Genomic DNA, 21,796 nt, shown 5'->3' with positions numbered 1-21,796 from the left:
GGCATGTGGGATCTTCCCGGACCGGGGCACGAACCCGTGTCCCCCGCATCGGCAGGTGGACGCGCAACCACTGCGCCACCAGGGAAGCCCCCTTGCTTCTGTTTTATGTTTTGGTTTTTTTGGCCGTGAGGCCTGTGGGATCTTAGCTCCCCGCGACCAGGGATCGAACCCGCACCCCCTGCATTGGAAGGCGAAGTCTTAACCACTGGACTGCCAGGGAAGACCAGGCAATGCCTTAGTTTTACACAGAGAGTACTCCAACGGATGGAGGAGTAAAGCTGTCTTGGTAAAGAAAGACAGCGAGATCTAGACCAAGGTTTCTCAGCCTGGGCACTCTTGACATTTGGGGCCTCTGTTTTAAGGGCTGCACTGTGCATTGTAGGATGTTTAGCAGAACTCCTGGCTTCTACTCATTAAACACACCCTCTCCTCTCAGTTATGACAAGCAAAAATGCCTCCAGGCATTGCCAGGTGTCCTGCGGGGTGAGGGGGGAGAACCGCTGAAGTAGACAACGGCCGACTTTGGGGGTGGGGCTGATGTATGGCAGAATCCCTACACTCTCGTGCGCAATCTCCATCGTCACACTAACCCTGTGAAATATCATTATTATATCCTTAGCTTACAGATGATGGGTGGAGACTTAGAGAAGTAACTTGTCTACAGTCACATACTTGTAAGTAACAACCTAAGGAGTGAAGCCAGGTCGCCTCACTCCCAGGCCTAGGAGCCTCACAAGCATGCTGTACTGTCTCCTGAGGATTCTTTTGAGAATTCTCTTTTTATCTCCTAGACAAATGGTAGATTACCTTTCATTTTCTCTTCATGCATTGGGCATCCCGAAGGCGGGGCTGCTGTCTGATGATCTGAAGCATTTGAGGTCTGAACTGCAACAGCAGGGGTAGATACAGACAAACCCATGGTTGGAATCGCAGTGTTGAATCCAAGCAATTCTAAATTCACAGGTGCCAGAGCAAAGAGACAGATTAATGCTGATGACTGGGCTCCAACTACTCCCTTAGTATTCTTCTTTTTTTTTTTTTTTTTTTTTTTTTTGCGGTACGCGGGCCTCTCACTGCTGTGGCCTCTCCCGTTGCAGAGCACAGGCTCCGGACCGCAGGCTCAGCGGCCATGGCTCACGGGCCCAGCCGCCCCGCGGCATGTGGGATCTTCCCGAACCAGGGCACGAACCCGTGTCCCCTGCATCGGCAGGCGGCCTCTCAACCACTGCGCCGCCAGGGAAGCCCTCCCTTAGTATTCTTAATCTGGCCAACGCTCGTTTCTCCTCCTCGTCATCCTTATGGAAATGTGCTGGGCAGGGACGCCACTTCGCCCTCCACTTCGAGGGACAGCTTTAACATATCACCCACTTTGGGAAATACTAGTGTGAAATCTACACCACCTTTGGGGACACGTTTCTAAGGGTGTGCGGATTTTGGGGGTGACGTGAGGAGGTCCCTGAGAAGTCATGTCACAGCGAGGGGGTGTAGGTCCGGGGTTGGCGGGAAGGGGGTTCTAGGTAGTGATCCGATGGGAGAAAGGAAGCCCGCTGAGTCCAGATTAGACCCCCGGCCCTGGAGCTCAGCGAGGGTCTGGGGGTCTCGGAAGGGTATAGCGTAGAAAAAAAGATTAGAGGAAGGAAGGAAAGGACAGTAGAGGGCAAGGCGCGGCCAGAGTCTTCCTCGCACGGTCCCCGCGCCTGCTACCGTCGAGTCCCAGGATCTCAGATCCCCACGGCCTCAGCCAGCCCGCCCCTCCGCACCTGACTCCGGTCCCGGGCTGCCGGCCCCGCCTCTAACCGCCAACTCCGGCGCGGAGTGACAGCGACCCGCCGGCACCACGTTCCTCTCGCTCGGTCACCGCTGGTTGCCCGGGTCACCGCTAGCTCTCTCGCGCGCCGCTACTTCCTCTTCCGAAGGCGGAACTTCCGGGCGCGTGGAAGTCGGGCGTACGGGCTGAAAGGGAAGGGCTTCCGTCAATCACGGAGGAGCCGGACCCGCCCTCTCCCTCCTCGGCCTATAAGTGCGAGGGTCCCTCCCTGGCCCCGCCTCTCCTGGCCGGAGCGGGCCCAGGGAAACTTCGGCTGGGCCAGAGACTTAACCTTAGAGTGAGGCTCTCTGCTGTAGCTGCTTTAGGCTGCGGGGGTGTTGCTTTGGAAGAGTTCGTTTTAAAATTTCTCTCTTTTAAATTGTATCCCGTCAGTTTTAATTATCGTAGTGACTCAAGAAACATCAGTAGGTGTGCAGAACTGTGGCCGACTCTGGAGATCTAAAAATGAACAAAACAAGGTCCCGGCTCCCCAGGTCTTCTTAACTGGGTGTGTGGATTTGAAGGTTTGTATTTTCACTTGCCTGTAACAGAAATTTAGCATATTTTTTCCATCAGGAAGGCAGGCAACAAATCCTAGTAGTGTTAGCTATATGTGGCACTGATAGCACTCACAGAGAAATAATGTCACATATGATTGTTATTTCTGTCTCAAAATACTATTCATCACTACTTTGAATTTAAAGTAAGTTTATCTTGTTTTTTAAAGTGTTAATAAGAAACATATGTCTTTCTGTATCACCGTAGTGGATCTGTGAAGTCTCTTTCCAGGAATCGCCCTCTGCCTAAGAGAACTGCTTCCAGTAAAATCACATTCCCTCTCTGGGGACAGGCTGCAGCCTCTGAGTCGTCTCTGCAAGGGTACCTAAGCCCAGGCCCCTAGCCTCAAGCTGGACAACTCAGAAGGGCCATCCCAGCTTCAGAGCTGCTCCTAGGGTCAGCTGAGGCTTCCGCTGTGACTGCATCACAGTTCGATTTCTTCCTTTGCTCTTTCTATCACTCTCTCGAAGCTGTTCTTGAGAACATTTGTATGCACAAATCTTGTGGAGTCTCAGCCTTTTTGATATGTGTAATTGTTATTTAGGTTTGGTGAGGCTGACAGATTGGGAAACGACTGCCATTAAAAAGGTAGTTTATTATACTCACAGATCCCAAGAGATGGAGGACACACCACACTGTGGGGCGCCACACGTGGAGGCGCTGGGGTTGATCACGAGGCAGGGGGAGAGAGGGGGACTTGTGGGCATGAGCCTTTATTATGGTTTCCTTAAGAAGGGATGGGCAAAGCAGGGCAAGCAGGTTTAGAATGGGCTAATTTGAACCATTTCAGCAGGCTCTGGAGCATAGGGGCTGTCCCCAGTTGTTTGGTACCTGGCCCTGGGGTGATTAGGGCAGGTGGATAGTGGCCCCAAGTATGAGATCCCAGAAAGGGAGGTGATTGGGGGGTGTGAGCTTAGATGCTGAAGTCGGGGAACTGACCAGCCTCTAGCCAGAGCCTCAAAACTAGATCAAGACAGCATTTTAAAAAACTATATTACATTGGTGTATATTTCCTGGGGAACCTAGCCTAATCTGTTTTTTAAAATATGTTGATAACTATATTTCAACATACAGTAGACCTTTGAACAACACGGGCTTGAACTGCACATGTCCACTTATATGCAGGGTGGTTTTGGGGTTTTTTTTCCCCCAGTAAATACTACAGTACTACACCATCTGGGATTGGTTAAACCGTGGCTATGGAGGGTTGCCTATGGGACTTGAGATTCTTCGAATTTGGGGATCCGTGGTGGGTTCTGGAGCCAGGCCCCCTCGGATACTGAGGAGCGACTGTAATTGGTTTCTTTTGTAATTTCTTGTATTTTATTTTATGCATGTAAAAATATTATTCTGAGAAGATAACAGACTTCACCAGATTCCAAAGGGTCACATGGCACCAAAAGGGCAAAAGCCTTTGGTAATTGAAGAGACAGGCATGCAAACAAGTGATAATATTTACATCTCAATATATGTATGTGCAGACTATTCCTGGCCAAAAAGGAAGAAGTGACTATTGTGTGGATGATGTGCAGGAAGTGGGTGGAAAGGAAAGTGTAAGTAACAAGAATGCTTTATAGAGAAGGAGCTGCTAACGTGGGGTGTTACAGGAAGAGTGGCAGGTGGGTGAGAAGACTGGCAGGACACCTTCGACCCCAATTTCCACTCTCTGAATTGTTTCTTCTTGTTTGTCCCTCCACATTCCAGGTAACACGCTAACACAGACATGCACACACAAACACATCCCTACCCTCTGCCAATAGTTATAAACAATTTTGGATAAATCACGGTTTAGTATTTATGTTATTATGACTCTAAAAATATTCATAATGACCAATGATGAAATTTTTTCTTGTACAACTTTTCCACTAGAATTTAATACTTGCCTTGTTTTCCCCCTTTGTCTAGTTTTAAATGATTACCCGTCAGCATTGTAAATCTCCTCTCAGTGCATTCAAATGTATCAACTACTCTACATGTTTCCTTTTTTGTTTTTTTTTTTCCCTTGGGTCCTCACTCCTGAATAAACACCTCGCCTCTGCCACTGCCCAGTTCTAGACTGTTTGGAAATGACTTCTGCCCATTGTCTTCCTGGGACTTGCTGTCAACCTTTTCCTATCCTGTGCTGGATCTCTGGTTCTTGTGTATTCGTGTATTCTTCTTTGCATTGTTTTGGGAGCACATCAGTTTTCGAGGTCTGGGAAATCAAAAAATGTCTGTGTTTTACCCTCCCACTTGACTGCTAGCTCGGATATATAATTCTAGGTTTAGAGACATTTCTTTCAGAATTGTTAAGTGATTGCTTCATTGTCTTCTAGTTCCCACTGTTGGTGTTGAGAAATCAGATGTCATTTCTTTTTGTTCTTCCCCAATATTTTTAACATCTTCTCTTTCTTCCAGTGGCCTGAAAAGATGTGCCTTGATATAGACCTCTTTGCTTTCACTGGCTTGGCACCTGAAGGGACCATTCATTCTGGAGACTCATATCCTTCATGTTAGGGATATTATCTTATATTATTAATTTTCTTAATAACTTGCTCCCCTCCTCTTTTCTTCATTCTCTCTTTTAAGTAACTTCTATTACTCATATGTCGGATTCCTAGACTGGCAGTCTAATTTTCTCTCATTTCCTATCAGTTTTTCATTTTGTTTTATTTTTTAGGATATTTTAAAAATTTCCCATCCATTTTATTAGGTTTATTTCTGCTCATGTATGAAACTTCCAAGACATGTGTGTATTTGTTTTTATGTATGTGTGTATATGCATGTGTGCATATGTGTGTGAGTATGTGCATGTGTGAGTATGTGTACACGCACATGTACAAGGCAGTGTATACGGGTTTGCCAATCCATGGTAATGTGATATGAACTGCTGCTGTCAGACCCAGGGTTTAGCAGAGAGGAAAAATTGAATCTCTTTTAGAGTTACAAACAGCATTTATGACTGGTCCTGGTAAAATGAGTCTCCTTTCTAAACCTGCAATTACTTACGTTTATAGTGTTGCTTTTGTTCTCAGAGCTCTCACAATTCCTCATCCCTTGCACAATTCTCCTTTCTTTCCCATAATTCCATTTCTCCTGTAATTCCCCATCTCTTCCACAATTCTCCATCCTCTCTCACAATTCTCTGTTCTCGGATAATATTCTGACCTCTTTCACAATTCCCCCATTTCTTCCCCAATTCCCTCCCCCCCACAATTCTGTTTTTTTTCCCACAGTTCCCTGTGTCTCCCACATTTCTGTGTTCTTTCCCAGAATTCCCCATGCCTTCCACAGTTCTTTATTCTTTCCCTCAATTCCCTGTCTCACTCACAATTCTGTCTTTTCCCACAATTCTCTGCTCCTCCCATAGTTCCTTTCCCACAGTTTTTGTGGTGGAGGGGTTGTTTTAATTGTTTTCTTAATTGAGATACAGTTGATGTATGTTATATTAGTTTCAGGTGTACAACATAATGCTTTGATACATGTATATACTGGGAAATGATCACCACAATAAGTCTAGTTAAGATCCATGACACACTTAGTTACAAAAGTTTGTCTTGTGATGAGAACTTTGAAGACCTACTCAATTAGTGACTTTCAAATATACAACACAGTACCGTTAACTACAGTTGCCATGCTGTATATGATATCCTGAGGACTTATTTATTTTATAACTGGAAGTTTGTATCTTTTGACCACCTTCACCTATTTCACCCCGCCCCCAACTCCCAGCCTCTGGCACCACTAATTTGTTCTCTGTATCTGTGAGTTCATTTTTTTAAGATTCTACTGTAAGTGAGATCACATGGTATTTGTCTTTCTCTGTCCGACTTATTTCACTAAGTATAGTGCTCTCAAAGTCTTTGCATGTTGTCACAAATGACAGGATTCCATTCTTTTTATGGCTGAATAATATTCCATTGTACACAAATACCACATCTTCTTCATCCATTCATCCATTGATAGGCAGTTAGTTTGCTTCCATGTCTTGGCTATTGTAAATTATGTTTTAATGAACGTGGGGGTGTGTATATCTTTTCAACTTAGTGTTTTCATTTCCTTTGGATAAATAAGCAGAAGTGGAATTGCTGGATCATGTGGTAGTTCTATTTTTACTTTTTGAGGAAACTTCATGCTTTTTTCTTTAGTGGCTACATCAGTCTACATTTCCACCAACAGCGCACAAGAGTTTCCTTGTCTCCACACGCTCATCCTCATTTCTTGTCTTTTTGATAGTAGTCATTCTAATAGGTGTGAAGTGATATCTCACCTGGGTTTATTTGCATTTCCCTGATGATTAGAGATTTTGAGCACGTTTTTATGTACCTGTTGGCTATCTATATATCTTCTTTGGAAAAATATCTACTCAGTTTCTCTTCCTATTTTTTAGTTGGATTGCTTGTTTTTTGCTATTGAGTTCTTCGTATATTTTGGATATTAATGCCTTATCAGATATATGATTTACAAATATTTTCTCCCCTTCGGTAGGTTTCCTTTTCATTTTGTTGATAGTTTCCTTTGCTGTGCAGAAGCTTTTTAGTTTGATGTAGTCCTACTTGTTTATTTTTACTTTTGTTGCCAAATCCAAAAAATCATCTCCAAGACCAGTGTCAAGGAGTTTACTGCCTTGTAAACTTGTAGGAGTTTTCTAGTAGGAGTTTTATGGTTTCAGGTCTTACGTTTAAGTTTTTAATCCATTTTGGGTTAATATTTGTGTATAGTGTATGATAGTGGTCCAGTTTCATTCTTTTGCATGTGGCTGTGCAGTTTCCCAACACCGTTTATTGAAGAGACTGTCCTTTCCCCATTGTGTATTCTTGGCTCCTTTGTTGTAAATTATTTGGCCGTGTATGCATGGATTTATTTCTGGACTCTCTATTCCATTCCATTGATCTTTGTGTCTGTTTTTAATGCCAATACCATACTGTTTTGATTATGGTAGCTTTGTAATATAGTTTGAAATCAGACTCTGTAGTGCCTCCAGCTTTATTCTTTTTTCCCAAGACTGCTTTGGCTATTTGGGATCTTTTGTGGTTCCATACAAATGTTAGGATCGTTTGTTCTATTTCTGTGAAAAAAATGCCATTGGATTTTTTTTCTCTTTCTTTTTGGCCACACCACGTGGCATGCAGAACTTCCCCTACCAGGGATAGAACCTGTGCCCCCTGCAGTAGAAGCACAGAGTCTTAACCACTGGACCGCCAGGGAAGTCCGAAATGCCATTGGAATTTTGATAGGGATTGCATTGAATGTGTAGATTGCTTTGGGTTAGTATGATCATTTTAACAATATTAATCCTTCCAATCCATGAGCACAGAATATCCTTCCATTTATTTGTGTTTTGTTTGATTTCTTTAATAAAAATCTTATATTGGGTTGGCCAAAAAGTTCGTTCAGTTTTTCTGTACCATCTTACAGCAAAACCCGAATGAACTTTTTGGCCAACCAGTTTTCAATGTTCAGGTCTTTCAACTTCCTGGTGAATTTATTCCTAGGTATTTTATTCTTTATGTTGCAGTTGTAAATGGGAATGTTTTCTTAATTTCTCTTGCTGCTAGCTCATTATTAGTTTATGGAAATGCAAGTGATTCCCACAATTCCCTGTCTCACACACAATTCTCTGTTCTTTCCCACAGTTCTGTGTCGCTCCCACAATTCCACATGTCTCCCATAATTCTCCTTCTTTCCCACAGATCCTCTTGTCTCCCATAATTCTCTCTTTTTCCTACAGTTCTCTGTTCTTTCCCATAATTCCCTGTCCCTCCCACAAATCCATGTGTCTCCCATAATTCTCCGTTCTTTCCCATTATTCCCTGTCACTCCCAGAATTCCTCCTGTCCCCCACAATTCTCTGTTCTTTCTCAGAATTCCCACTGTCTCCAACAATTCTCTATTCTTTCCCACAATTCTCCACTCTCCCTCAATTCTGTTTCCTAAATTTCCTGTCTTTCTCATAATTCTTTATTCTCTTTTGCAGTACCCCATTACCTCTCACAGTTCTTGCTCCTCCATCATACTCTGTTCACTCTCACAATTCTGTACAATTCTCTCAATTCTCTCCCATAATTCTTTGGTCTTTCCCATAGTTCCCCTTGTCTCCCACGATTCTCTGTTCTCTCCCATAATTCTCCATTTCTCCCACGGTTCTTTTTCTGTCCCCTGTTACCTCATTATTTGTGACAATTGTTCTCGCGTAAAACGTATTTTCTCTCGCAACTGTCTATTTTTTACTTGTCATGGTTCCTTCTCAGTGCCCCAATGCCTCCAACAATTCCCCTGCCACTTTCAAAATTGTCTGCACTCACTCAATTTCCTGTTTTTCCCATAATTGTCTACTCTGTTCTGCAATTTTTCATCTCTCCCACAATTCCTTGTTTTTCCCACAATTCTCTGATCTTAATCACAATTCCCTGTCACTCCCAGAATTCCCACTGTCTCCAACAATTCTCTATTCTTTCCCATAATTCTCCATTCTCACAATTCTGTTTCCTAAATTTCCTGTCTTTCTCATAATTCTTTATTCTCTTTTGCAGTACCCCATTATCTCTCACAGTTCTTGCTCCTCCATCATACTCTGTTCACTCCCACAATTCTCTGTATTCTCTCAGTTCTCTCTTTTCCACAATTCTCTATCTCTCCCACAATTCCACCTGTCTCCCACAGTTCCCTTTTCTCCCACAGTTCTCTGTTCTCTCCCACGATTCCCTGTCACTCCCACAGTTCCATGTGCCTCCCACAATTTTCTATTCTCTCCCACAATTCCCTGTCACTCCCACAATTCCTTGTTTTCCCACAATTCTCTATTCTATCCTACAATTCCTGTCTCCCACAATTCTTAGGCTTCCCCCATAATTCCACAGGTCTCCCACAATCCTCTCTTCTCTTCCACAATTCCCTGGCATTCCCACAATTCCACATGTCTCCCATAATTCTGTTTTCCTACAATTCTTTTTTCTTTCACAGAATTCCTCATCTCCCACAATTCTCTGTTCTTTCCCACAATTCTCCATTTCTCCCACAGTTTTTCTTCTCTCCCATATTACCACATTTATCACAATTGTTTCTTCTCCCATAATACTCTATTCTCTCCCACAATTATTTATCCTCTCTCACAATTGTATACTTTTCCCTTCTCACAATTTCCTTTTCTCTCATAAGGTCGCAGTGCCTCCCACAGTTCCTGTCAGTTTCACAATTCTCTGCATTCACTGAATTTCCTTATTTTTCCACAATTGTCTACTCTGTCCCGCAATTCTCTATCTTTCCCACAATTCTTTGCTTTTCCCCATAATTCTTAACCTCTCCCACAAATCTCTGTTCTATCCCAGAATTCCCTTTTCTCCCACAATTCCCCATCTCCCACAGTTCCTCTTGTCTCACTCAGATTTCTGTTTCTCTCTTAATTCTTTGTCTTTTCCACAATTCTGTGTTCTTTCCTAAAATTCTCTGTTGTTTTCACAATTCTCCTTACCTCCCACAATTTATTCTCTCCCCTAGAATCCCATTAACTTTCACAATTCCCCTTTCTACCATAATACTCTCTTCTCTCCACATTTCTTTGTTCTCACAATTGTCTGTTTTTTCTGTCACTCCCACAATCCCCCTTCTCTCCCACAATTCCCTGTTTCTCCCATACTTCCTCATCTCTCTCACACTTTTCTGTTCTCTCCCACAATTCCATGTGTCTGCCACAATTCTCCATTTCTTCCTCAATTCTCTTCTCTCTCACAATTCCCCTTGCACCTCCCAATTCTGTTTCTCTTGCAATTCTCTTGTGTACAATTCTTTCTTCTCCCATAATGCTCTCTTCTCTCCCATAATTTTTTGTTCTTGCTCACAATTGTCTATTTTTTTCTTTCTCACAATTCTTTTTTCTCTCACAATGTCCCAGTGCCCCCCCAGTTTCCCTATCACTCCTACAGTTCCTTGTCACTTCCACAATTCCCTTTTCATGCACAATTCTCTGTTCTTTCCAACAGTTCTCTAATTCTCTCCCACAATTTCCTGTTTTTCTCATAATTCCTAATCTATCCCACAATTCTCTGTTTTTTTCCCGAGTTCCCCTTTCTCTCACAAGCCTCTGCTTTTTCCCACAATTCTCTAACTCTCCCACAATTGTCTCTTCTTTCCCACAACTACCCTTGTCTCCCACAATTCAACTCACCCACAGTTTTCTGTTCTTTCTAATAATTTCCTGTTTCTCTTCCAATTCTTTTTTCTTCCCAATTCCCCATTTTCTCCCACAATTTTCCATTCTCACAATACTTGATCATCTTTCACAATTCTCTCTCTCACAGAATTCTCCCTTCTCTCCCATAATTCTTTTTTTCTTCTACTGTTAATTCCCATCTCTCCTGCCATTCTCTGTTCTCTGACAAAATTTCTTAGATCCCTGGAGCCCATCTCCAGGGTTTGCCAGGATCAGGCCCCTGGGTGGAGGAAGCACAGAAGGTTTGGCCCATTCAGGAGTGGCATGGCCAGAGTGTGGGAACAGAGTGTGGCCTGGGAATGAGGATGTGACACAGAAGGTAGGGTGTCAGCAGGAGAACATAGCTAGCTTTGCATGGCATATAGGTGTGGCCAAGAAGGAAAATGGGTGTGGCAGGACGAGTGTGACGCAGATGAGCTGTGTATGGCCAGGCAGAGAGGAAGGGCATGGCCATGTGGGGAGGAGCGTGGGCATGGATATGCAAGAGTGTGGTGTAAGTGGCAGGGGAATGACTCTGTCAGGGCAAAAGTGGGAAAATTCATGGTTATGATGGAGTGCAGGTGGCCTGGGAGGGCATAGCTAAGGAGGAAGGACAGGGGGTCAATTCCTTGTCTCTGAGACAATACTCTATTTCAGTACATGACAAAAATATTTTGTAATTGTGTATTTAAAATTATATTTATGCTACTTATCTATGGTTATTTGAAATCAGAAAATACATTTTTAAAGCTTTCTATCCCTTATATTAGTGCTACTCAAAATGTGTCACCCCAGCGGGTCTAGTTCACACACTTAGCAGTCTGCCATGAGATGAGGAGCTTGGACCAGAGGGAAAGTAAGGCACTGCTTCCTTCATCAAGAAAATCTTGCTATGAAAAATACATCATCTCAACTAAAGTTGTGCTTAGTGACAGCAGATTTATATTTTAGTACAAACTTCGTGTCTCAGCTTGGACCTGAAGCTAGCAATTCCCGGGCTGGCATTTGAGTAGCTAGCGGTGTTAGTCACTGAAGCAGTCAGTAGGCAGGCACTGAAAGGGTAAAAGAGTCAATGAATCTTGAACAACATCATTCATTCAACAGTACATGTGGCGCATCTGTGATGTGCCAGGTCTTAACTGCTGAGAACACACAGGTGAATGCACTGCACAAAGCCCTTGCTCTTAGGGAATTTACCTTCTAAGTAAACAAATAGATCAAGCAACCAATGAACAATCCAGTACACAAACAAACTATTTCAAAGTGTGAGAAACACCATGAAGAAAAAACAAGTAGTGTGACAGAGATTGAAGGGTGATGCTGCCACTCAAAGTGTGGTCCACGAAGCAACAGATTGGCATCTCCTGGGAGCTTGTTAGAAACGCAGAATTACCGCTTCAACACCATCCCCTCACCACTGAGTCCAAGTCTGCATTGTAACAGGCTCCCCAGGAGATCCGTGTGCCCAGTGCAGATTGAGAACCCCGGATACAACCTCAGATGTGGCCATCAGGAAGACTTCTCTGAGGGGGGGACGTTTTAGCTGAGACCTGACTCATGAGAAGGACCCAGTCGTGTAAAGATCAGGACAAGGTGTGGTCCAGAGAGTGGGAACAGCAAAGGAGAGCTTCCTGTGATTGGAATGAACAGGGGAAGGCCAGCGGGGCCTGCACGGGGTGAGTGAGGGCAGAACGTAGGAGAGGATATGGGGACTGGAGAGTGCTGGGCTTCTTGGGTGGGGGGTTGCATTTTCTTCTAAGTGAGATGTGAAGCCATAGGAGGGTTTTAAAAAGAACAGTTATTGACCTGACAACAGGGAGAATTTGCTTTTCTCAACCTCGCTCTTCACCACTCTCCAGTTATGTCTGGAGACCTTCACTTGACCCCCTGCCAGCGCTGACCTTGACCTTCACAGTCTTTGCTAAGGCCTGAATGCACGAAGGCAAGTTCCTAAGACACAGCCGGTGGGCGTCCTTATAGCTCAGTGTTCCACGGGGTCTGCATGGGTTCACCAGGACTCCACATCGGTACACAGAGGGACCATGTCTGTATCATGTCTCTCTCAAGGGCCAGGGCTGCCTCTCACTCTTTGAAATACAGTAAATGCCACCGTTCTTCAAAGGGATTTGTTGCCAGTAAAATTAAATTACTGGAGGTTATCATTCTGTTTAATATTTTTAATACAATTGTAATAACTTCAGAGAATATATTATTGCAAGTTCCAAGCTTGTGTGTGTGTGTGTGTGTGTGTGTGTGTGTGTGTGTGTGTGTGATTTATTTTTTTGATGAGGCCAGGGTCTCTTAACGTAAACCTCTAAAAAAATGAATTAATTTTAATTCACTGATGATAGATAACTACCTTTTATTGTGGGTCACTCTCAACTTATCTGAACCCTAGTTCCATATCTCCAGATGTACACAGGGCATGACTGTTCGAAGAAGTTTCTCTAATTTATAGCTGAACTTATTTAAGACTGAACTCTCCTTGATAATGTGCCAAGTGGGCCTGGGAGGGCACTGACAGGCCTGCTGTGGGACCAGTTCAGAAAACTGAAGCTTGTCCTCTGATGAATGCTGACAGGGAGATGCCCAGCCTTTTACTCTGCTTGGGAATCCATCATGTGTGAGGTTTGATAGGAGGCAGGGGCTTGATTCCCTGTGTAGCGGTGGTTTTCAAGTGGGGGTGGGGGTGGGATTTTGTTACTCCCATCCCATCCAGGAGGCATTTGGCAATGTCTGGAGCCATTTTTGGCTGTCACACTGGAGGTAGGGATTGCTGTTGGCGTTTAGTCGATCAAGGACAGGAATGCTGCTTAACATCCTGAAATGTACAGGACAGCTTTCACAACAAAGAATTATCCAGCCCAAATGTCAATAGTGCCAAGGTTGAGAGACCCTGTTCTAGGCAAACCAAAGGCCAGAAACTTGCTGTCCTTGATACTTGGCAGCTAGAGCATGGGCTCCTACCTCCTCAGCTTGAGCAGTATATAATATAGATATACATGTACATGTACGTGTGTGTGTAGTTACTAAGTAACTCCATTGGGACAATTTAACTTAATTCTCCTCCTTTCTACCCTATTCTTTTTTTTAATTAAAAAAATTTTTATTGAAGTATAGTTGATTTACAATGTTGTGTTAGTTTCAGGTGTACAGAAAAGTGATTCTTTCTGTCAATCTATCTATGTATTCTTTTTCAGATTTTTTTCCCTTATAGATTATTACAAGATATTGAGTATAGTTCCCTGTGCTGTACAGTAGGTCCTTGTTGGTTATCTATTTTCACCCCAGTTATTCTGAAGCTGAAATGAGGGGAAAAGCTAGTGTTTATTAGTAAACTGTTGTTGTTATTATTATTATTATGTTATTGTAATTAAGTTATTAGGCCAGTTGTTACCACAAGTGGGCCTTTATGGGTGAGCAGATTTGACATGGTGGACTGAGAATGACAGGAGTACCACTGGTCACAACGGGTGAAATGCACGTTGCTCTGGAGAGGAGCTGTGCAGAGCAACGTGTTACCAGCCACCCAGGCAGGAGACATCAGGATAGTCTTGCCTAGAGGAGTGAGAGATTTCATCCTTTCTCCCCTGTGGAAATAATTGGTAATGGATCTGGTTTGCTAATAATTACCAAAGTTAAAGAGAAATGGAGCAATAATAGGGTTATGTTAATGAAATTTCCTGCAGGTATTGGATTTGCCTTTCACTTTTTAAGTATAAACTATAGCCAAGGACCATCCAACATAATTTTTCTTTTGAAAGGGAACAACAACATGGTAGGCTATGTCTGAAACTACCAACTTACCGTATAAAGAGAAAATTAAGATAAAGAAGGTAAGAAGAGAGGGAGTAAAAGAAATGGCTGCTGATTTTGAGAAATGTCTGGATTTAGGGGCAAGATGAGTTCATTGTTGGAAACACTGCAGTTGTGATGACAATGGTTCTCAACAGTGAAATCCAAGAAGCAGTTCAGAGCACAGAACTGAAATTCAGGAAAGTGAGAGCTGGTTACAAATAAAGAAACTTAAGTCATCTGGTGTGGTTGGTTGGTAAAACCACAAGGATGAATGGTGATAGCCTTCACGGCTTTTGTTCTTCTTTGCTATCATTCCATACTTACCAAACAGTCTTCGGACTAGTTGGGTTTCCCTACTCAGAAGGGAATGCTTGACTAGCTCACCTAAATATATTCCTGCCTCTTCGGCAGTTTTGTTTGTTATTGTAAGCATTGTGAATTAATAAATTGGAGAGAAGAAAAGTAAAAATGGAAGGAAAATCAAGAAGGTAAGTTATGGGTGGCTGTAGGGGAAGGAGGGGGAGGCTCTCTTAAGTGGTTTGGATTCACTCTAAAGTGGGATTGAAGAATTAAAGCCACAAAAGACAAGTTGACAAACCATTCTCTACCACCACCACATCAGACACAGTTTTCCAAGAAATATGCTTTGGGGGATATTAAAATTCATACTTTAACTCTTGAATCCTAGGAACAGATGTTTGTGATATTATTTTATTGCTTGGTCTCCTTATGCATTAAAAACCAAAGATATACAGGCTCTAAATACAGAGTTATTGGTACAGATATTTAAAAGATATAATCAGAATGTAGCTAAGGTTTGGATTTTTCTTCTCTCTCTCTCTCTCTCTCTGTCTCTCTCTCTCAGTCAGTCAGTCTGTCTGTCTCTCTCTCCAGCAATGGCAATATAAGGCTTTATAGCCAAAGAAATATACTGTGAATTATAAAGCACGAAATAAATTGTTAACATAAATGCTAAAATATGTTACTCTGCCCCTCTGCTCTGGGGGCTCTCTACTAATTTGCTCAAGCTCGTCTTCAGTTGCACTTTCCTTCATGTTACATCAGAAGCAGAGGCAGCCATGTAAGTAGGAAGCCTAATGCGTGAGGTTATCTGAGGAGTGCTCTTTTGCCCCAAATCAGGGTTCTCCAAAGAAACAGAACCAACAAGAGATCTAGCTAGCTAGCTACATATCAAGAAATTTATTTTAAGGCATTGGTTCACACAACTGTGAGTAGTGCCAAGTATTAAATTTGCAGGGCAGGCCGGCAGGCTGGAAACTCAGCAATAAGTTGACATTGCAGTCTTGAGTCTGAAATCTGTAGGGAAAACATTTCCTGAGCTTCTACCATGTGCTGGATATGGAGCCAGTCTTGGAGGCCATGGGATCGGTGGGACATGTTCCCTGCTGCCTCACCAATACTCTAGGTAGTGAGACAGACACATCTTCAGATAATTTCATTTATTTCGTTAACTTTATAAACTTACTGTGGGAGGATAAAGAAAATGTATTTAGCCATGGCCTTTACTCTGGAGGAGATGACCTCTGAATTGACTTTTTAAAAAACCATTTTAACTGTTTTTAAGTGTACAATTTTGTGGCATTAAGTACATTGACAATGTTGTACAAACATCACCATGAATTGTCCTTTAAAGGCTAAATGGGGGTTATTCCGGTGTATGAGACACTGTTAGATGCAATATAACACCCTGCCTACATTTTTTTTTTTTACACAAATGGTAGCATACTTCACATAGAGTTTCCACCCTTGTTTTCTTCAGTTAAAATATCTTGGAGGTTTTCCATATTGATACATAAAGCATTCCAGTTTGTTTTTATTTAATAATTGTACACTGTCCCATTGTATAGATTAATATAATTTATGTAACTGGTCTCTTAATAGTGAACAAAATTTGTTTCTAATGCTTTCCCATTACGAACAATGCTGCAATGAATAATATTGTACTTACATTTTTTCTCACATGTGAGCAGATCTGTGGAATAAACACTTAGAATCAAAATGACTGGCTCAAGAGGAAGTTGCTTTTATCTTTGGTAGGCATTTCCAAATTACCCTCACTAGGTGGTTGTACCAGTCCCTCTCAGAATGTATGAGAGAGCCCATTCTCTCACACCTTCATCAATACATTGTATTGCTCATTTTGTTACTGATTTTGTAGGAACTATTTACATAGTAAGGAGATTAACTCTTTTTCCAAAGTATGAGTGTGTTAGTCTGCTTGGGCTGCCATAACCGAATAACACAGACTGAGTGGCTTAAACAACAGACATTTATTTTGTTCTCGAGGTTAGAGGTTCAAGATCAAGGTGCCATCAGCGTTGGTTTCTGGCTTCCTGGCTTGTAGACAGCTGGTTTCTTAGCTTCTTCTCTATGCATGTGGAGAGAGGGAGTTCTCTGGTATCTCTTCCTGAGAGGACACCAGTCCTATCAGATTAGGGCCACGCCCTTAAGACTTCATTTAACTTTCATTACCTCTCTGAAGACCCTATCCCCAAATATAGTCGCATTTGGGTTAGGACTTCAACATACAAATTTGGAGGGGGAGCATACAATTCGATCCATGACAATGAGTTAGACATATTTTCTCAGTCATTTTTCTTTTGTTTTTGTTTGTGGTGAATTTTGCTTTGAGTAATTTTTATGCACCTTAATTTCACAGTCTTTTCTTACATGGTTTCTGGGTTTTGGGGCGTCGTTAGAATTACTTTCATTTACGTCCTAAATGAATTCTTCTACGATTTTTCAAATTTATAAAAATTTTGCCTTTTTACTTTAAACCCTTGATGTATTCGAAATTTATTCTGGTGGAAGGAATAAAGTACAGCTCTAATCTCCCCTCTTTTTTTCAGTTACTCAGTTGTCGCAGGACAATTTTTTCAATAAACCATCCCCCCCTATCCCCCTACACACATACAGAGATTTGAGATATCGTCTCATTATTAAGACGCGAAATTCGCATGTATACTCAGATCTATTTCTGGACTTTTTACTCCGAGCCATTATTATGTCCATGAACAACACACCAATACCACGTTAAAGTACTGGGACCATCTGGCAGTCATTCTTCTCTCATTCTTCTTTTTCAGAATTTTTCTTGATACTTTTGCTTGTTTATATTTCTGAATGAAATTTGGAGTTGGCTGGTCAAGTTTTTTATTTTTGTATTTTTTTTGAAAATCGGGATGGTAATTTTACTGGGATTATGTTAAATTTATATATATATAGGAAAACTAGAACTCTTTAGAAAAATGTGTCATCCTATACATGAATATGCAATGCCCTCCCCAGACGTTCAAGTCTTCTTTTGTGTCCCTCAGTGCAATTTTAACGTGTTTCTTAAAATCATTTTAAAGTGTTGAGTTTATTCCTTGGTATTTAAACTTTGTTTTTGCAATGTAAGGGAAATCTTTTACTTTTTTATATCTTCAGACTTACTATTGGTATATTTATGAAAGCTGTTGACTACATTCGACTTATGTTTTGCAATGTTTTGAATTCATGTGTTGTCGTTAGTCTTATTTTTTGTTTCTTTATCTTGGATTTTCCAGGGATTCTTTTATATAATCTCAACTAATAATAATTTTACCTCCTCATTTCTAACTCTAATGCCTGTAATTTCTTTTTTCTGCTAATTGCAAAAAAGTTAGGACTTTGCAGCAAAATATTAACTAAGAGAAGTGGTTGTGGACATTCCTAATTTTTGTGGGAATGTGTCTAGTGTTATTTATCCATTAAGCATTGGGTTAACTTTTTAGATTGGCATATAGTTTTTTTTTAACATGTTCAAGAAATATCCATCTATCTCTTTTTATTCCGAGTTTTAACAAAATCAACAAATGCTTTGCTGAATGGGCTTCTGTAGAAGATGATAGAGGGGTTGATTTGTTCATCTGAGTCAATGTGAACTGAACCAGCACAGGTAGAAAGAGGAGTCCAGAGGCAGAGGTGACCATGGGAACATAGATTTCTGAGAAGCACCATATAACTTAGGGAAACTTGATCTTCTGAGGACCTGGAGATTCAAGTGAATCAGATCTTGAGCCCCAGGCGGTAGGAAGGCCAGGCCTAGCTGACAAAGGCTTACACTTTGCTTAAGGGTGAGTCTATTAAATATTGTACAAAATGTGGTGAGTTGATAATAAAACATTCTATGGTCTGAAAGTTATATGTGTGTGTCTGTGTCTGTACATTTGCTTTTGATTTTCTAGTTTAGACCAATGCTTCTCATACTTTACTGGGTGTACATATGCCTCAGGGATCCTGTTAAAATGCAGATTCTGATTCACTCAGTCCGGATGGGGCATGAGAGTCTGCTTTTGTATTTCTCACAAGCACCCAGGTGATGCCAGTGCTTCTGGTCCAAGGAGCACACTTTGGATGGCAAGGCTTTCGAGTACCCTGTGTGTTGTCCGTAGAAAGAAATACAGAGATCAAGAGTAGGCATTTAGAAACTTTTGTAGCAGTTTAAGAGGGTAATTTTCTTTCTCATGAATCTGAGAATAAAGAAATTTGGCGTACATTTTGTACGTTTGCTTTTTATTTCATTCCATTAGTAATATTTTGGTTTTTGTTTTTACGAAAATATCGGTGGGCAATTGATTAGAAATTAAAGAAACAAAACAACCAGTCCTTCACTACGGATAGTTCCAGAAGCATTACTTTAAAGTACCTCCTCTTGAAGGAAAATTGATCATCTTTCTTCTCTCACGTGGAAGCAGGAGCATTTGTCTAAAGTTTTCAGTTATCCCAAATTAATTCAGCTTTATAATTAGGGAGTAGAAGAGATGAGTATGACTCTAGCCCCTAGCTTTATCTGAATAATTTCAATAATAATTATCGGGGCTTCCCTGGTGGCGCAGTGGTTGCGCGTCCGCCTGCCGATGCAGGGGAACCGGGTTCGCGCCCCGGTCCGGGAGGATCCCACGTGCCGCAGAGCGGCTGGGCCCGTGGGCCATGGCCGCTGGGCCTGCGCGTCCGGAGCCTGTGCTCCGCAGCGGGAGAGGCCACACCACAAAAAAAAAAAAAAAAAAAAAAATAATAATAATTATCAATGAAAATAATATACTTGCTTTATTTTTTTAAATGCCTTTGTAATTGCTCAGAGTGGCCTCATACTTGATTCCATTGCTTTTTGCAGGGTTGTAGCACTGAGCACCTGAGCCCCCTGAGGTGAGAAAGGATTGTGTGGCACTGATGCGGTTTGAGGGTCACCTACAAGGTGATATATTTATCCTCAGGTGAGTCTGCTATGGTGCTGGAAATTCTAGTACCAAAAAGTGACTGCTAGAATGAAAATGGGCTACTACTCCGTGGGAAACAGCATGAGATATATGTTTTATTGTATCACATGAACTGGAAACAATTGATTGCATATTATACTAGTGGTTAAATACTTAAAAGAAACTTCCACTTCTGGGAACTCCCTTGGATTTTGTGTTGTTGTTGTGTGTTCATATGCTTTGCTGTCTGCGAACACTTGACAATATAGAAGAGGATTGTGGGGTGGGAAAAGGGCTAAATTTAAGAATGTTCTGTCTGTTAATTTAAAGGTTTCCTGAAAATTGTGTGTGTGTGGCGGGGGGCGGGTATTATTTTATTTTAACAGAGAACAGCTCAGTCTGGCCCCCAGAGTCCCACAGGAAAACACTGAAAACCATCACTGTGAACTATTAACCCCAACATATTACATTTGTTTAAAGTCACATCACTGAAAACAAACTTCAAAAGTGTGCTGAGGATATTCATTAAGGACAAGTGAGCATTTAATTGGTGGGTGGTGGTAATTAGGGAGATAGCAGGTCCTTGTAAGAGAGTTCTTTTCTCTACCTCTCCTTTCTTTCTTTATTGTTCTCTCTTCTCCCTCTCTCTCCCCCTTCCTTCTGTCCTTCTCTCCGCTACTGCCCTTTCCCTTCCTTTTAACAAATTATTGAGCACCTCCTATGTGCAAGATATTATGCTCGACAGGAAAAAAGAGAGAAAAGATAGACTTTGACACTAATAATGAGGCCCCCAGACCACCAGGATTTGGGATACTTGAGCAAAAGAGATTTGATGAAGTTTATCCTCCAAAGGTAAGGGGAGAGGGGTGGTCAGAGGAGGAGAATGTTCTGGCCAGAAAGAAGTCTCAAGACCTGAGTAAAGGAAGCTGGAGGACACACACTTCCGCTTTGGGTTTAGGAGCGGCAGGGATGCTTGGGGCGCAGGAGGTTAGCGCCAGGTCAGTATCACCTAAAGGACTATAAGCCTGGCCTCTAATTTCAAAGGGGTGTGGAGGCAGGGTCTAGCAGGTGGTGAACCAAAAGAATTTACTGGGATCTGAAAAATAAGCTGAAGTAGTAACCCCATCGTGGGTAGGCAGGCAAGAACCTTCCCCTTTTGAGCTGAAAATAAGCCTCTTCAGTCTGGACTTGCTTTCCTAAATTCCACTTCCTCCTCTTCTGAAAAATGAAGTGAAATACTTAATACCAGCCACCAAAAAGCATTGACTATATATAACGTGAGGCTGTGATCTTATTACGTTATAAAAGTGTCCCTTGGCTGTTTCATATGTATAGCTGCTCCCTCCCTCAAAATAGTTTGTTGTGTTTTTGGAATCCCACATAGCCTACATTTTGTTTTTCAGAGAAAACATTCAGTGGCTTTGGCTGAATGAGGTCTCATCTCTACCCCCATATGCAATCAAGGCCAACTAGGTCTCTAGGCCCTCTTGATGCTAACCGCTGAGAGTCTTTTCTGGATTTGGCGACTTGGTACTGGTTATTTCCACCTTCTCTGAGAATGAAGCCTTAGAATAGAGACCATACCGAGAAAATCTTAGAAGTCTCTTTCGCTTTGAGAATCATGAAAGCAGGTAGTACACCTTACCCATCTGCTGTCCTTGGTACCTCACACAACGTCTGGCACAGACCTAATGTACAGCCGGATGGATGGAGGTGCCCACGACGTGCTACCAGGAGGCTGCAACATTATTGTTGCAGTGAAGAAACACTTTTTTTCCCTTTTGTTTTCCACAGGATATCTTCCTAAACCTGTCTCAATGGATGGGTGGGAGGCTGGACGAGGGGATGGGATGATAGGTGAGTGGACAGGTGGGGGATGAATTAAATGTTGCACATCAGTTCCTGCTGACCATGGAGACTCTTCCGTATCATTAAACTATCTCCATCTGATGACTCAGGGCAACTCTATCACCTATTTCTTTTTTTTTTTTTGGCGGTACGCGGGCCTCTCACTGTCGCGGCCTCTCCCGTTGCGGAGCACAGGCTCCGGACGCGCGGGCTCGGCGGCCACGGCTCACGGGCCCGGCCGCTCCGCGGCACGCGGGATCCTCCCGGACCGGGGCGCGAACCCGCGTCCCCGGCATCGGCGGGCGGACTCTCAACCGCTGCGCCACCAGGGAAGCCCTATCACCCATTTCTGAGTTTCACCGGGTTAAAGTTTGACAT

At 42.4% G+C, this 21,796-nt stretch overlaps 1 protein-coding gene across 3 annotated transcripts in view; it reads left to right on the top strand.

The window, feature by feature from the left end:
• The first annotated feature begins 2,216 nt into the window (after positions 1-2,216).
• Positions 2,217-21,796, top strand: part of MID1 (midline 1) — a 670,305-nt gene continuing 650,725 nt past the window's right edge. Inside the window, exons 1-2 of one of the 3 annotated variants that reach the window (XM_055086316.1) lie at positions 2,217-2,331; positions 19,489-19,588. The gene's annotated coding sequence lies outside the window, so the exon portion shown is untranslated. The remainder of the gene's footprint in view (positions 2,332-19,488; positions 19,589-21,796) is intronic. The other 2 variants (XM_055086315.1, XM_024115452.3) reach the window with 2 other exon arrangements.

Source organism: Physeter macrocephalus, chromosome 7 (genome assembly GCF_002837175.3).
Source record: "Physeter macrocephalus isolate SW-GA chromosome 7, ASM283717v5, whole genome shotgun sequence".
In the NCBI taxonomy this organism is placed as follows: domain Eukaryota; kingdom Metazoa; phylum Chordata; class Mammalia; order Artiodactyla; family Physeteridae; genus Physeter; species Physeter macrocephalus.
The sequence above is the reverse complement of the archived record's forward strand: the minus strand, read 5'-3'. Positions and strand labels throughout refer to the sequence as shown.